This window comes from Acomys minous (assembly GCF_964271855.1).
Source record: "Acomys minous genome assembly, chromosome: 12".
In the NCBI taxonomy this organism is placed as follows: Eukaryota; Metazoa; Chordata; class Mammalia; order Rodentia; family Muridae; genus Acomys; species Acomys minous.
In genome coordinates, this window is record NC_140493.1 from 86,576,601 (window position 1) to 86,593,615 (window position 17,015).

General features: G+C 49.8%; 1 long non-coding RNA gene across 1 annotated transcript; it reads right to left on the reverse strand.

Moving 5' to 3' along the window:
• Positions 1–6,008: 6,008 nt before the first annotated feature.
• Positions 6,009–15,282, reverse strand: LOC311578215. Its single transcript, XR_014772801.1, has 4 exons — positions 15,012–15,282; positions 12,394–12,611; positions 6,406–6,981; positions 6,009–6,265 (listed from the first exon to the last, which is right to left on the reverse strand). It is a non-coding gene; the product is annotated as an uncharacterized lncRNA (long non-coding RNA).
• Between the last annotated feature and the right edge of the window lie 1,733 nt (positions 15,283–17,015).

Here is a 17,015-nt window from a genome sequence, read left to right on the forward strand (position 1 = left end):
GGGGGGTGGGGCACGGGGGCAGGATCATCTGGCTAGGCCTTTTCTACCCTAGCTGCTGGGAGGAGGAGCCCAGAGCATAGGCCTGATGGTCGACTAATGTGTTAGCCAAAGGGCCTGCTATCCCTGCTCAAAGCAGGAGATCACTTTGTATTTTAGTTCTGCTCCCGGGCTCTGCCCCATGGAGGATCTTAAAGGCCACCCACTCCTAAATCTCCACTCTCCACACTAAGAGCAGCACCGAGGAGGAGGAGCCTAGGGCTGGCTGCCTTTGTCCTTGTCAGAGCCTACCAGGAAGAGAGGATTCATCTGTGTGAGGGCTATGCAGGCTTAAACTAAAATGTCAACTTCTTTGCTAGGATTTTTAACAGGGTAAATAGACATGGTAAATAGACATCTATCCAGCAATTGTTAATTCAGGGTTCTGTTTCATGGGAAACCACACCATGACAGCTGGCTCAGAAGCTCTGGCTAGATTGTTCTCCTAAACCATAATTACTGGATGGGTGTTATCTGATGGCCCTGAAATTTTCAGACTTGGAGTCAGTGCGTGCGTATGTGCATGCTTGTAGAGGGAGAGGGGACGTAGAGAACTGGGGTAACACAACAGTTAGAATGTAACAAGGCCTGCCAGGCGTGGTGTGGGCATGGTTGTGCAAGCCTGTAATCCCAGCACTCGAGAGGCAGAGGCTGGAGGATCACTGTGAGATCGAGGCCAGCCTGGCCTACAAAGTGAGTCCAGGACAGCCAAGGCTACACAGAAAACCCTGTCTTAAAAACAAAACAAAAAACAAAAAGTAACAAGGGCTGATGGCATAGTCTTGTAATCCCAGATGCTCGGGGAGCTGAGGCAGGAGGACTTCCAGCGGAGGCAGGTGGATCTCTGTGAGTTTGAGGCCGGCCTGGTCTGCAGAGTGAGTTCCAGGACAGCAAAGGCTGCCCAGAGAAACTCTGACTTGGGGGGGGGGGACACGACAAAACAACAACAAAGTGAGCAAACAGATGACAACAAAATGAAACAACAACGAAAAAACCCCAGCAACAATAGCAAATCAAGAGGGCCAAGGATAATAATCGCCCTTTGGTAGAGTTCTTGCCTAGCAAGTCTGACGCCTATGGTTCAATCTCTAGGGCAGGAACAAGGGGGGGAGGGGGGGAGGGAAATTAGTTTTTTGTTTTGTTTTGTTTTGTTTTTTTAAATAAATGAGGTGCAAGGAAGGTGGCAAAGTTGCCAGGGGTCCCCCTAGCAAAATAAGGCCAGACCCCAGAGGTTTTGAGCCTTAGCGCTGTGCTGCTGCTGATCCTTTGTGTGTGGAGAAGATTGGGGAAGGTGAAGAGTTAACTAATTTTGTATTTCAGGTGGTGGCCTAGGAGATAAGAGAAGGGACCCCTGGGAACACACAGCCTGTGAGTGGAGAGATTGAGCAAGGCAGGAAAACAGGTGCAGGTGACAACAGGGAATGGGGGGGGGGATGTGTAGAGGGCTGTGCTGACACAGCCATCACAGCACAGAGCCAGACATCAGAGAAGGGGCTTCTGGGAACCTGGAGGACTCCATATGGTCAGACACCTGCTGGGCCAGACCTTATAGGACCCAGACCACCCCCCCCCACCCCCCCGCTGGCCTATCTGCCATCAGGTAGATCCGAAAGGGCCGAAGCAGAGAGGCCTGAAGGGGGAAACTTGCCTTCAGCTAACTCTCTCCTGTGTCGGGGGGGGGGGGGGGGGGGGTTGTCAGGCCTGCCTCTTGCTAAGCCTTCTGGCCTTTCGTCACATTCCCTGTCCGTTTCCCCTCCTCGTGGGCTTTTCCTCTGTTTCTTCAGAAACAGCCCTGTTAACAATCCTGCTCAACTGCTGTGTGGAGGAAAGAGCACTGGGCCAAGAGTTCAAAGTCCAGGGCTCAGCCTTAGTTTGCCTGCCTTTGCCTTCCTGGACCTCTCTAGGGGCTGCAAAGGCAGCCCTACTCAGAGTAAAGGTCTCAGGGACTACCCAGTTTACCAGCCTAGGCTACTGGCCGAGGGTGGGATTGCTCAGAGCTGCCTCACTCTGCCACCTCCTTCTGCTGTCCCCGTGGGACTATGGCCACCTTTCCCCAGGCCCTCTGGTCTTGCTTAGGCAGCGAGCAGCCACCTGTGTGAGGGGTGGCTAGGCATGCTGCCCAGAGCTGAGGAGAACCTGCCCCTGGGGACTGGCCTAGGCCTTCTTGTTCAGCCAGAAATTCCAGCCTTTGAAGGATCCGGATGGAGAGGGAACTTTTCCAAGGCTGCCTTTTTTAGAGCTGTTTTCCCAGCCTGGTATTTTCACCCAGCCTTGAGGGAGACTTCCCTGGTCTTTGATTGAGTTTTCTGGGAAGGTGTTGGCCTGAGCCACCCAGACCCCTTACCCAAGTTTTTGGGAAGGAAAGATTTCTGGTTGGCTGGGAGCTCACTATGTAAGTCCAGGATGGCCTTGAACTTGTGGCAATCCTCCTGTCTCAGCCTCCCAAGAGGCTGAGCTACTGCCACCTGTTTAGGAATATTTTTGTAAATTCAGCTTTTTTTTTTAGGTCTAATTTACATATATGTATCTATTTGAGGCACACTGACCAATGGTAGATACCTGTGTTTCTGTACATGCCACATGAATCAGGTTGCCTAGCAATGTCAACACGCTACAAGCCCCCTCCTCAGTCAATAACTCCACAAGGGCACCCCAGGCAACCAGGCTGACTGCAGGTCAGCGCCTATGTCTCATGTGCACCTGAGAGACATCCTCTTTCACGGTAGAGGAAATATTCCACCTTACGGATCTATCGTATTTGGTATTTGTTTGTCCATTCACCCATGTCTAGACATTCTGGTGGTTTCCAGTTTGGGGTGTTATGAATAAGAAGCCTATGAGCTTTTGCATATGAGCCTTTATGTGTGACCATGTTATAATAGGGTAGCTAACTCCTATGGTTTGTTTGTGGTTCCTCTCTCTCTCTCTCTCTCTCTCTCTCTCTCTCTCTCTCTCTCAAGTTAGAACCTCACACAGGCAGAGCAAGTGCTCTACCATTGAACTACACCCACCCACAGCCCTTGATGCTTTTTTAAAAAAAGATATTTATGATAGCATTTATAGCAGCAAAGGTATTAAATTTTTTTCATTATATATATATTGGTTTTTTGAGACAGAGTTTCTCTGTGTAACAGAACCCTGCCTGTCCTGGACTCACTTTATAGACTAGGCTGGCCTCCAGCTCACAGTGATCCCTCTGCCTCTGCCTCTGCCTCTGCCTCTGCCTCTGCCTCTGCCTCTGCCTCTGCCTCTGCCTCTGCCTCTGCCTCCCGAGTGCTAGGATTAAAGGTGTGTCCCACCATGCTCAGGAAGATAAAGTAAATTATTAACATGAAATTTTATGCTGTGGGATTAAAGGCGGCATCACCGTGCCCAGCTCATAGAGACTATTTTGATAGTGTTTTTCTCTGTCCTTTAATCCCTCTCAGATCCTCTCACATGCCTTTAATCCCAGCACTTGGGAGGCATAGGATTTGCCCTGGAGTGTGGTTGATATACCAGTGACACTCCATTTGGGTAAAAGTGATTTTTTCCCTTTGGTAGCAGGTTATCTAGCGCAGTTAGCTTCTTGGTTAGGGGTGAGAGTCTGTGTCGCCTCCCTGCCTTAGTGCTGTGACACCTGTCTGTCGTGAACGTGAGCAGGTCTCACACATGCTGCCACAGCCTCTGTGAGTCCACGTGTGCGTCGGTTCTGTTGTGTCTGGAAAACAGCTTCCTCCATCGCTGCTCAGCCCTTGGTCTTTGGAGTCAAGGTCTTGCTGTGGAGCTCCAGCCTCCTGGAACTGTCCACCCCCCTGCTTTCACCTCCTGCCTGCTGGGATGCTTGTTTCATTTCCTAAGAAAGTAGGCAGCTGTTTCCCAAAGCCACCGGACCATTTACAAAGCACACGTGGGAAAGGACTGTGACTGTCATGTCGTCCCTGCCCAGATCCTGACCTTTTCTCCACCTGGGACCAAGCAGAGGAGGTTTGGTAAGGTGGAGGTGGTGTGGTACTTCCGGCTGTGGGGGTGAAGTAGGGGAAGTTTCCTTCACCAGAAAACTTCTCTCTGCCGCCTCAAAGTTCCCGAATGAGGTTAGCATGGCCTGGTTCATCTTAAGAGAGAATCAACATCTATTTATACCTGAATTTAAGTAGATAGAGCAGTGCTGGAACTGTCTTTTTTTTTTTTTTTTTTTTTTTTTTTTTTTTTGAGACAGGGGTTTCCCTGCCTTGGCTGTCCTGGATTTGCTTTGTAGAACAAGCTGGGCTTGAACTCACAGTGATCCACCTGCCTCTGCCTCCCGAGTGCTGGGATTAAAGGCGTGCGCCACCACGCCTGGCCCCTCACCCACTCTTACACTCCTCAATCACTCTTAGCACCTCTCCCTTACCACCCCAAGAGTGTTCTTAAACAGAGAGCTGCTGAGACAGCAGCATCACCCTGTTCCTGCCTTCCCAGCACCCCCAAAACCCCAGGACGCTTAGTGCTCCTTATTCCAAGTGCTCCCTTCCCATCTACACAGGCTGATAACTAGGGTTGACCACTCGCAGCTGGAGAGCTTTGCTGTTGGGCTGTCAGTGTCCCGCCCAGCTCTTGCTCCTGTGTGAGCCATTGGTCCACCTCACTGTCAGTCACCAGTGAGCTCCGCCTCTCCACCTCAGGACGATGTGTTTGTATGTGATGTGTATATGAGGGGTGTGTGTGTGTGTGTGTGTGTGTGTGTGTGTGAGATATATGTTGTGTGTGTGGTTTGGCATGAGGTGTGTGTGTGTGTGTGTGTGTGTGTGGCATGTATGGTGTATATGTATTCAGTGTAGTGTGTGTGTTTGTGGTATTTATATGGGTGTGTGTGTATGTGATGTGTGTGGTATGTATCTGTGGTGTGGTTTATATGTATGTGTGTGATGTGTGTATATGGCATGTGTGTGTGTGGTATGTCTGTGATGTATGCTGTGTGTGTTTGTGGTATATATATGTTTGTGTGATGTGTGTGTATGTGTGTGATATAGTTGTGTGTATGTGATGTGTGTACATTTGTGTACATGTGTGAAACTAACACAAGCTCATCAAGTGTGAATTACCAGCTGTTATATTTCCTTAACCCTCCTCAGAGCTGGAACTAAAGGGGCCTCAACTCCTGTTTCAACGACAACCTCTTTCTCCTACCTGTGCTTTCCTAACTTTGAGCCACTAGCAAAGTGTCTGAACACACACAGGTTTCATCCTCTTCTCCAAGCAATGGCATAAACTTGAGGCAGCCTGGGCCACACGAGACTCTGCTTCAAAAATAAACAAATAAATAACTAAAAAGCAAACATGCAAGTTAAAGTTAGATAAAATTGTCCATAACTCCTCCTTGGCATCTACTACATTTCAAATGCTCAGTTCTGACATGCGGTAAATAGACCCCACAAGAGACATGGCAGCCCTGAGGTATTCCTGTCATCACAGAAGGTTCTATTGGAAAGGGCCGGGTTAAACACTATGTATGTGGTACCGGTTTTATCATCTTGAACGTTCTGTACACTGTCTATACATGGGCTTTATCTTGGCTGGGCCTCAAAGAACAAAATACCTCAGAGATATGAATCTCTGCCCCCGAGAGATCTGCAAACCCAGGACAGCACAGGACAGAAGGGAGCAGACAGCAGAGATCACATTGTGTAGTGAGGGGCCTGTGAGGGGAAGAGAGAGGCGTAGAGTGGGCCCAGGGAGAATGCAGGGAGGGTGCAGATTCCCCTGGCAGCGCTAAGAAATAGGGGTGGGTTTTTAAAAAGTCACAGAGGATCATCAGGGACTTATTTAACTGAAGGCTGGGAGCCAAAGGTTAGGATGGGGGGGTGGGGGTGGGGGGCTGTGGGGGATGTGGAGACTGTTTATGTAGTGGCCCTGAGACACAAGGGACTGGCTGGGTTTAGGAACATTTTGAGATTGATCAGGAACATGGAACATGAGACCGGCCAGATTTTAGGAAGATTTGTTTGTTTGTTTGTTTTTTATTTAGATAGGATCTTATGCAATAAAAGCCACTTCAAACTCCTTATGTGGTGGAGGCTGACCTTAGCCTCCTGATACTCCTACCTCAACCTCCAATGTGCTGGAATTGCAGGCACACATCACTATTGCTCTGTCTGGGGTGGGGGGTGGGGGGCGGGGGGCGGGGCGGGCACCCTGTGCCCTGCTAATGGCTGTCTTATTGGTCCAGGAAAGGCCTGGAAATTTTATAAGCATTTGTACCTAGGAAAGCCTATTTTCTTTTCTTTCTTTTTTTTTTTTTTTTTTTTTTTTTTTTGGTTTTTTGAGACAAGGTTTCTCTGTGTAGCCTTGGCTGTCCTAGACTCGCTTTGTAGACCAGGCTGGCCTCGAACTCACAGCGATCCGCAAAGCCTATTTTCTTAACTAGGCACCTCAGCCATTTATCTCAGGCTTTGACACTGAACAAGTCGCAATAAGATAGCCCAGCTCCCCCTCCCCCCGCCCCCACCCCCACCGCTGGGAGTGTGGGGAGGACCACAGAAGAAACCAGAAGGAAACTGAGTCATTCTATACACACTCCTGGACAGTGAGGGTAGAGAGACTGGGCGAAGGGAAGAGGAACTCGTGGTCCAGCCTGGGCTAGCTGGCTACAGCTGAGGATTTGCTGTGCTTTGAGGCTCGGAGACTCCATTTCAGGATCCTGTCGCTTTTGATACAAACAGTCCATGTAGTGCTGACTGGAAATTGGTTGTCCTCTAGATCGAGGCTGCCCACACCGAGTCCCTCCAAACTGTGAAGTGCTCTTTCTGAGACTTTAGCTTCACCTTCAGGCTACGAGGCCACAAATCTACTGGTAGAGAACAGTGTCTTCAAGGACGGTTCCAGGACCTCGGGCTCAGTACTCACGGACAGCTCAGATGTGGGCCTCTGAAGCTGCTGCGTGTCTTTAGGATGATCTTTATTTCACCCTTCAGGAGGAGCAGCCCACTACAAATTAAAGTTAATGAAATGAAAAGACAGCCACCGACGAGTGACGCAAACGCCACCGAGCGCAGAGATCTACGGCCGAGATGAGCCTGCGGCTGATCAGGGCTCCAGCTGTCTCTGCCATCTTAAGACGCTTAGAGTGCCCCACCCCTCCCAGCCCGTGGCACCTGTCTTCCTTCAGTGTGGCTCATCAAGCTGTTGTCGTTTCCAGTCACGATTCAAGTTCCTCGGGTTCAAAAAGCATGCCCTAGGCACTCTGCCCCCGCCCCCGCCCCCGCCCCCCCACAGCTCCTCCTCGCCAACTCTACTGTCTGTGGCCTTGCACCCTAAACGGAGCTCTTAGGACCCAAGCTACGGAGGCGGGGTCTCTCTTCCACACTCCTGCCAAACTTTTCTCCTCTGGGTCACTCCGTTCTTGCTCAGGGTCTCTCTTCTCCTTTGCCCTGTGGCTGGCCTTGCCCATATGACCCAAATATTCTGGAAGGGGCTCTGCCAGGCATTTAGGTAACTCCTGCCGTGATCGTATCCTTCCACAGTCTTCCGGTTTTGTTTATCCTGGTCATTTCCCCCCACCTCTTCTTTCTTTCTCCCCCCCCCATCCCCCCAGTTTTTTGAGACAGGGTTTCTCTGTGTACCCTTGGCTGTCCCATGTACTCACTTTGTAGACCAGGCTGGCATCGAACTCACATCGATCCACCTGCCTCTGCCTCCTGAGTGCTGGGATTAAAGGTGTGCAACACCACGCCCTGCTTCCCCCCCCCCCCCCTTTCTAAAGACTAGATAGAGAGAGCAGGCCAAGCCGGCTTTTACTGGTCCTGCTGTCTGTCCCTGGCTCCCCTGCCCTACCCCCGCCTCCAACAACAAGCCTCCCAATAGATTAAAGTCAAGCTTGGTTCCTTGCAGGGTTGAATTGGTGAGGGTCCCTGGCGGGCGGGGAAGGTACCTTGGTGTGAGGGAAGGCGAGAGAAGGTGAGGGAAGGTGAGCACTCTTCCTGTAGTCCCACCTCTGACCTTTAGCTGTCCATAGGAACCCTCACGTGGGTACATGGCAGTCCCAGAAGACAATGGGTGGGGTGGGGGCTGAGGTAATCATTGCGCTGTCTCTGGCTTGCTCTTTACTCAGCCTGCCCTCCCTTTCAACCAAGGGCCCCCAGTTAGTTCTTGTGGCACCCAGGTCTCTGACATCCCAAAAGGGCACCAACACGGCTCATCCACCGGCATGGTCCTGTCCTGCCGAGTGTCCTCACAAAGCTCTTGGCATGGTCCCCGGGAAAGCCGGGCTGGAAACCCAGTGAGGGACTGGAAGAAACCAGCCACCCCCAGGGCTGGCCTCGCCAATGAGAGCAGGTGTCAAGATGTCACCGTCAGTCAAGACTCTGAGGACTCAGGTTCTGTATGTGGTCTACCCACCCGGTGTTTACAGGACTTCCAGTCCTGTGTGGGCAGGCCTGCCGAGTCACTGTTGGATCCTATGTACCTAGAGCACTTTGGTCCCCCAAAGAGTATACACTGAACAAAGAAAAAGACGAATGAACAACCCCCCCCACCTTCCCTTTATTCCTTGCCCTGGTTGGGCTAGGTCAACTTTTCTCACACAGGCCCAAGTAGAAAGCTTTAGGATTCTAAGGTCCAGATGAGTCATTTTTCTTTTGTTTTTGTGGGGCTAGGGGCATTGAACCATGGCCCTAGGGCATGTTAGGCAAGTAATCTAACAGTGAGCTAAGCCTCCCAACCTCACAGGGCCCTCTTGAAAACCACACTGAGTTGCCATGGCTGTCACTGAACTCTCTCTCTCTGCAGCTCAGGCAGGCTTTTGCTGTACAATCAATCCTCCTGCCTCAGCTCCCAGAGCACCTGGGATTATATGGCTTGCCTCTCCAGTCTTGGCTAATTCTCTCTCTCTCTCTCTCTCTCTCTCTCTCTCTCTCTCTCTCTCTCTCTCTCTCCCTCCCTCCCTCTCTCTCTCTCCTTAAAATGTATGTATGTATCTTGTATGTGTTTGAGTGTGCGTGGAGGTCAGAGGGCAACTTGCAGGGCTCAGACCTGTGGGTTCTTGGCCCTGAACTCAGGTTGTCAGGCTTAGTGACAAGCCCCTGCCTCTCCAATCTTGAGTCCACTTCTCAAAACACTTCTTTGATATTGCTTTAAGGGTCTGTGTGTTTCTTTCCGGGTTAATTCTAACTGCCGTTCAGTTAACTTTGTGACATTGTGATTGTGATTATTTATGGTTTTGTTTAGTTTAGTTTTTTGCTTGTTTGTTTTATTTTATGACAGGATCTTGCTAAATTGGTCTTGTTGGTCTGAGCCTTGTATTCTGTAGGCAGAGTGGCCTTGAACTCACAACCCTTTTCTCTTAGCCTGCAGGGTGCTGGGATTACTTGTTTTGTTTTTGTTTTTAGTTTTTGAGACAGGGTCACTTTGTAAACCAGGCTGGCCTCGAACTCACAGAGATCAGCCTTAGGCTTTTCTGTCTTAACTGATTTTCTGTCATAGCAAAATATCCAAGACTGGGTCCTTCACATGGAAAAGAGATTTACTTGTGATCATGATTCTGGGGTCTGGGAAGTCCAAGGCTGGACCACTGGATCTAGCGAGAGCTTCATTCTGCTCCTCGCATGGCAGAGAGCAGAAGGGCAGGCAGGCGTGAGTTAAAGAGAGAAAGAACCATGCCACATTCCTTCAAAAGTAAACCCATTCCCATGAGCTGAGCACCAACACCCCACTAAACAACCGAGGACCCAAAGGCTTCCCACTCAGGCCCACACCAACACTGCCATATTGAGGGATGAAGGGTTTTCCACCCAGGGATACACTGATGCCCTAGGCAGCTCCTTGTCACCTTGCATGCATCCCTGGCACATGGGAGAGTCATCACAGAGGCTTGCCAGTCTTCACCCCATGTCACGAGCACATGAGCCTTACAAGGGCAGTGTCTTTGTCACATGCGCGGTCATACATTCCCCTGGCCCAAGAGCTTTGTGCTGGTGAGAGAGGCAGCACGCTGTACTGTGGGCTGTGCGGCCTTGGACAAGTGACAACGCTCTCTTGCCTCTGTTGCTCAACGCCACACCGAGGCAACAGTCGCTCCACTGAGGCGGATAGAGATGAAATCGATTCTCATTCTAAAATAGGAAAAGCTGCCCCTCCCTCAGTTTTAAGCCCTCGGCAGATGCCATCAACCGTCATTAGCGTGATCAGCAGGCCCTGAGTCAATGTTTTCTGGGTGAAGAGCTAATGAGAGCCTGCCGAAGTGCACACGGCAATCTCTACCCATAAGCAACATTCATATTTGAGTTCCCTGGGTTGGGATCGTCAGGACAGGTTCTCGAACCTGTCACCTGGACCAGCAGGGCGTGTCTTGTCTGTGGGTACTGAGGGGGGGCAATTTATCCCTACGAGAAGCTGATGAGCCTAAGGTTATACAGCTGCTAAACTACAGAGAACCCAACGATGACAGAGCCAGTTTGAGGACACCCCTTACGTACAAGCAAGTTTCCTGTATCCAAAAAGCTCATTTCCAGGCACTGGAATGCCGGGGGCCCAGGAGAGGCTCAGAGGGTGAAGGACCTTGCCATGTAAGCCTCATGGCTTGTGTTCCACCCACGGAACCCATGTAAAAAGCTGGACACAGAAGCACACACATATGGGACATGATACTCCTGGCCTGGCCCCCAGCGTACTGGTAGAGACAAGAGAGACCCTGCCTAGGAGAAAAAAATGTTTCCTGGGCCTGCCCATGTGTGCCATGGCTGTATGGCCTTCCTCTTCCTTTCTGTCTCTCTCCCTCTCTCCCTCTCCTCTGTTCTCTCTCTCTCTCTCTCTCTCTCTCTCTCTCTCTCTCTCTCTCACACACACACACACACACACACAGTGAGAGAGAGAGAGAAAGAGAGAGAGAGGATTGATTTAAAATAAAAAGGACACTTGAGCTAGGCATGGCAATGCAGGCCTTTAATCCCAACACTCCCAACACTTGGGAGGCACAGGCAGGCAGATCTCTGAGTTTAAGGCCAGTGAGGGTCTACAGAGTGAGTCCAGGACCTCCAGGGCTACACAGAGAAACTGTGTCTCGAAAACAACAACAACAACAACAACAAACTTTTAATTAAAACATAAATCGACTGGAATGCTGATCTCCTCTGTAGTGGTCATGGCCTTCACCTGCGCTTCAGTTCTGGCCCTGGTATTTACAGTCTTTGAGGTCCTGATGTAATTCCCGAATGCTGCCGATCTACAAGATCTACAAGATGGAAGTGAGCCTGGCCTCACGTGGCCGTTGTCAGGTTGGAATGAGGTGACGTCATAGGCACTGGGACGCGCCGTGATGACAGGCAAGCGCAAACAGTGTCTGAGTTGCCTGAAACCTACGCCGTGCTTAGATCTAATAAAGATGCCCACCTCCTCCTAAGCAAGGGCTGCAGATAGTTCTGCGGCTCCTCCTGGTCAGCTGGGCTACAGTGAGCACTGTGGGGTCTAGAGCGTGTCGGCTCAGTGGCTAAGAGCGTGCACCACACGCACAGCATCTGAGTTCAGTTCCCAGCACCTGTCTCTGCCAGCTCACAACCACCTGGAACTCCAGCTCAGAGGAGCCAGCATCCTTTCTGGTCTCTCTGTGGGCACCTGAACGCGTATGTGCACGTGTCCCTACAGACATGAGTTAAAAAAATAAATAAAAAGAAATCTCTAAAAAATAAATAAATAAATAAATAAATAAATATTGTGAGCTTGTTAATGACTTGGGAAACAGTACAAACAAACTCGAAAAATCCAATGTTAGGGCGCACACCTTTAATCCCAGCACCCAGGAGGCAGAAGGAGGTGGATCACTATGAGTTTGAGGTCAGCCTGATCTATATATATTGAGTTCCTGGCTAGCAAGGGCCACATAGTGAGACCTGTCTCAAAATTAACAACAAAAGCCGGGTGTGGTGGCGTGTGCCTTTAATGCTAGCACTCCGGAGGCAGAGGCAGGCGGATTGCTGTGAGTTTGACACCACCCTGGTCTACAAAGTGAGTCCAGGACAGTAAAGGTTACACAGAGAGACCCTGTCTCAAAAAAGCAAAACCAAACCAAATCAAAATAATAACAACAAAACAAACTAACAAAACCTTCCAAACCAGAGCTATATACACAGATGATTTTGGTGGGTTTTTTTTTTTAGGTTTATTTTATGCATACAAATGTTTGACGTCCTGTATATATGTGAACTGTCTGCACAGCTGGCTTTAACTCACTCTGTAACCCAGGTGAGCCCTGAACTTACCATCCTCCTGCCTCAGCCTCCTGAGTATTAGGATTTCAGGCCTGTTCCATGAGGCCTTTCCCACTATAATGAACCAAGTTTCCATGGTGGCAACTATCCCTTTATGAGGGCAGAGCTCCCATGTGAGATGGTCTCTCTCAACACTTACCTTGCTGATTTTATTTCCAGTGTGAACCTCGGGGGGACACACCAAGCCACGGCAGTGCACGAGGCTCATGTCATGAGCAGACAGGGTTCTATCCAAAGTCAGAATGGGAAGTCTTTGATAGTGGCAGGCAGAGGAGCTGTCTGGAACTTGGGCCCTTGGCTGCTCAGTCTGGAGGCCACGCGTAGGAGAACTGGAGACCAATGCAAGACGGGGCGATTCTAGAAAGCAGGTGAAGCAGTCTAAGCTGGAGCCACCCAGAGCTCATTTAGGTGTCCTATGATTTACAGTCACAAGTATCGCCTCCGCTGTCGAAGATGCTCATTAAAAACTAGTATCTTAGCTGGGCGTGGTGGCCCACGCCTTTAACCCCAGCGCTCCAATAGCAGAGGCAGGCAGATCTCTGTGAGTTCAAGACCGGCCTGGTCTACAAAGCGAGTCCAGGACAGCCAAGGCTACACAGAGAAACCCTGTCTCAAAAAAACAAAACAAAACAAAAACCAGTGTCTTTGCTGGGAGTGGCGGCACACGCCTGTAATCTCGGCACGCTGGGAGGCAGAGGCAGGTGGATCTCTGTGAGTTCGAAGCCAACCTAGTCTACAAAGTGAGTCCAGGACAGCCAAGGCTACACAGAGAAAAACTTGTCTTGAAAAACCAACCAAACAAACAAACATAAAATCCAAAAAATAAAAACACCCCCCCCCAATAAAAACAAAAACAAAAGACCAATATCTTCAGGCTGGGGAGATGGTTCCGTGGGTGAAATTCTTGCCGCAGAGCCTGAGAGTCCACACAGAGTCAGGTGCACCTGTCTCAAAACACAACAGAAAGCTGGCAAGACACCTCAGTAGGGACAGACACCCATCATCAATCCTGAGGGCCTGAGTTCAATCTCAGGGACCACACGGTGAAAAGGGAGTACTGATTCCTGCCACGTGAATGCTGTGACATGCATCCCCCGCACCATGCACACAAAACTTAGGGGGAAAACAGTCAGTGCCACCTGCAGACCACCCGTGTAGCAGGCTGGGGCATCTGTCCAAAAATGTGAGAGCCGGGAATAGCACGGAGTAGGAGTCTAAGGTACTACACTCCCAAAGCAAGAGCTGGAATTACTTCTGTAGGACAAGTAGGACGAGACTGTAGGAAGTTTATGTTCTTTAAATATAATAAGCATGAGTGAGTTACATACGTGTTTTTGTTTTGTTCTGTTTTGTTTGAGACAGGTTTTCTTTGTGTAGCCCTGGCTATCCTGGACTTGATTTGTAGACCAGGCTGGCCTCAAACTCACAGAGATATGCCCGCCTCTGCCTCTCTGGGTACTGGGATTAAAGCCGTGTGCCACTGCGCCTGGCTAGTTATATAGTTTTCAAAAGAATTATATAAGAAGGGGATTATGGCTCAGTTGGTATTGTATTTTTTTCTAGCGTGTACGAGGCCTTGGAGTTGAAATCCTAGTGGCTCAGGCCTGTAACCCCAAAACGCAAGAAGCAGAGGAAGAAATTCAAGGTCATCCAAAGCCTTTGAGGTCAGCCTGAACTAGAGACCTGTCTTAAAAAGAAAAAAAAAATTTTTTTTTAATTTTTTAAATTTTTTTGTTTTTCAAGATAGGGTTTCTCTGTGTGGCCTTGGCTGTCCTGGACTCACTTTGTAGACCAAGCTGGCCTTGAACTCACAACAATCCACCTACCTCTGCCTCCCAAGTGCTGAGATTAAAGGCGTGTGCTACCACCACCTGGCAAGTTTTTTTTTTTTAAATAAAAGAATCCACCTAGGAATTTTAGATTTGGGGAGGAACTAGAAGACTCGGGTGAGAAATTAAGAGAGCAATTCAGACGTTTAGATCTACTTTGAAGGTAAGAAACTGAAGCAAGGAGAACCAACTCCACCCTCTGAAGACAGAGGCAGGGGAGGAAGTGCCTCATGTCATGGGATCCAGACTTGCGCAATGTGGTCTCCATCACAGCTGGCGATGACGACATGCCAGCCAGGTATTTCAGTCTCGAGGCACAGACAAGTGCCCAGCGCGGAAGCGTTTTCAGTAGGTGGCTGAGAGACGACGTTGTGTAACCGCGCATGGGGGAGGGGGAACAGTGGCCCTATTGACAGAGCCCTGAGAAACGTTGAGAGTGTAAGGCTAAAATAAGTTCCAAGGCAGCTTAATGACCCATCACAGCCTTCTCCTGGGAGTGAGTCACCAGCATTGTATTACCCCAATCAGCCTCCACTGCCCTGGCGCCCACGACAAAGCCACTGAGATACCACATGGCTAGGCTGCTTCCTGATAAAGCCTGGGGCCTGGACCACAGGGAAGAGAACACCTAGCCACCCTCGTCCCTCATCCCCAGGCAAGCCCAAGTCTCCCTCCATTTCTCATGACCAAGGTTTGCATAATTAGGCCCTGTGTAGAGGTGAAATGTCTCCGTAGTGCTGCAGGGCTCCGTGGCCAGGGTAGAAGTGCGCAGCCACAGAGGCTGCCTGGGCTCGGCTCCCACCCACCCACAGTAATGCTTAGCCAGGGGAGCCCCACTTTACAGCGGAGTATCAATGAGACTTGAAATGAGGGGCCCGGTGCCCAGTCCGAGTGGAGTCCTATCAGCAATGGAAATTAGAAAGCAAACCTGGAGGTGTGGGCCTGTGGTTCCAGCTACTCGGGAGGCGGAAGTAGGAGGATCGGAAATCCAAGGGCATCCTGCTCTGAAAATCAAGTTCCGGGACAGCCAGGGTTACATAACGAGACACTGTCGTCTCAAAACAAAAACAAAAACAGGAAAAAAAAGAAACAAAAAACAAAACAAAACAAAAAACTTAGCAAAGCCAGCCGAACAAAGGAACAGGAGAGCTAGCTGGACTTGAACAGGGGCTTTAAGTTTCCATTCTGTGTCCCACTGTGCAAAAGCTGTGTCATGCTGAGTGGCTCTTCAGCCTCTTGGTGACCAACCTTCACCACCAATCAGAGGCGACACATCAGCTGCTGCTCTTCTGGAGACTGGCTGACATTTTGAGAGCTTAGGGTGCGCTCTGGGTACCGTTCAAAGGCCCGTTATGTACCTGTGTCGCTTCTGGAATCAACAGTAAGCCTAGGCGAGGGAGGCGGTACTGTTGTTATGAACAGCCCCAGCCCCCAACCCCAATCCCAGAGACACGGGGAAGCTGAAGGGCTGGCCTGCAGTTACACACAGCCACAGAGCCTGGCCTTGGACCTGGGAGGCTGACCTCTACAGTCCATGCCTTGTTGCAGTGCTAGGGTTGGACCCAGCAAGGGCACTGGGCAAGGCCGTATGTACCTCCTAGTCCTTGGAGTTCATATTCCCAGTTACTACAGGTAGCATGTAGGACCGTGGCACACAGGATTGTCCTCCACGGTTGTGACTGTTTGACTCAGTGTTGGCCTCACCCAGGCATGTTGTACACACATACAATCCCAGCACTGTGGTACCTGAAGCATAAAGGCAGCAAGCTCAAAACTAGCTTGGGCTAGACCTCAAGTTCCAGAATTATGTGGAATGTATACTAAGATTTTGTCTTTTTCTTTTGTTTTTTGTTTTTTGTTTTGTTTTGTTTTGTTTGTTCTTGTTTTCTCAAGACAAGGGTTTCTCTGTGTAGCCTTGGCTGTCCTAGAGCTCATTCTGTAGACCAGGCTGGCCTCGAACTCACAGAGATCCTCCTGCCTCTGCCTCCTCAGTGTGGGGATTAAAGGCGTGAGCCACCATGCCTGGCTAAGACCTTGTTTTTTTGTTTTTTTGTTTTTTTAAATGAGATTGCTGGGTCATAGTGGTGCATGCTTTTAATCCTAGCACTCAAAAGGCAGAGGCAGGTGGATCGATGTGAGTTCGAGGCCAGTCTGGTCTACAGAGAGAAGAGAGAGAGAGAGAGAGAGAGAGAGAGAGAGAGAGAGAGAGAGAAGTCATTGTTAGCATATTTAGGGAAACAATACTCAGAAAGAAAAAACAAAGAAAAACAAAACAAAAAAACCAAAAAGATTTCCACGGTGATGAGGTACTTATTCAGGAAAGATCCAAGGGGGAAGCCTGTGGAAGGAGGAATCCACAGAAATGGGAGGAGGACAGACCAGGTGGCCAGCACTGGGCTCAGAGCCGGGGAGCAGGCTCTCCCGCCAGGAGTCACATAGATGATTCAATGTCTATCAGGGCTGGAAGGAGCCCAGCCAGGCAATCAGTGGCAGAGCTTGGTAAGGCCTGGGTGATGGGAAGTGGAGACACACACCCCTGGCCTGCATTTGAGGCAGGACTCTTGCTTCATGGGATGAGATGGGGGAAGAAGCCACAAGCTGATCTAAGAGCCAAGAGGAGTTAGACCTTGGTACTGGAAAAATCTCATTATTTGTTTGTTTTGTTTTTCTGAGACAGAGTTTCTCTGTGTAGCCTTAACTGTTCTGGACTCCCTTTGGAGACCAGGCTTCATTACGTCTTTGTAGATATAATTGTACCATGAGGGGAAGGCAAGGCATTCAGCCCTGTCTCAGAATTTAGCGGAGGTCCCCAAATTCAATAATCGAGAAAAATAATATTTTTAAGATTTATTTGTTTTATGCATATGAGCGTACGTACCATATGCATGCTTGGTGCCTGTGGCAGTCAAAGATGGCATCAGATTCCCCTGAA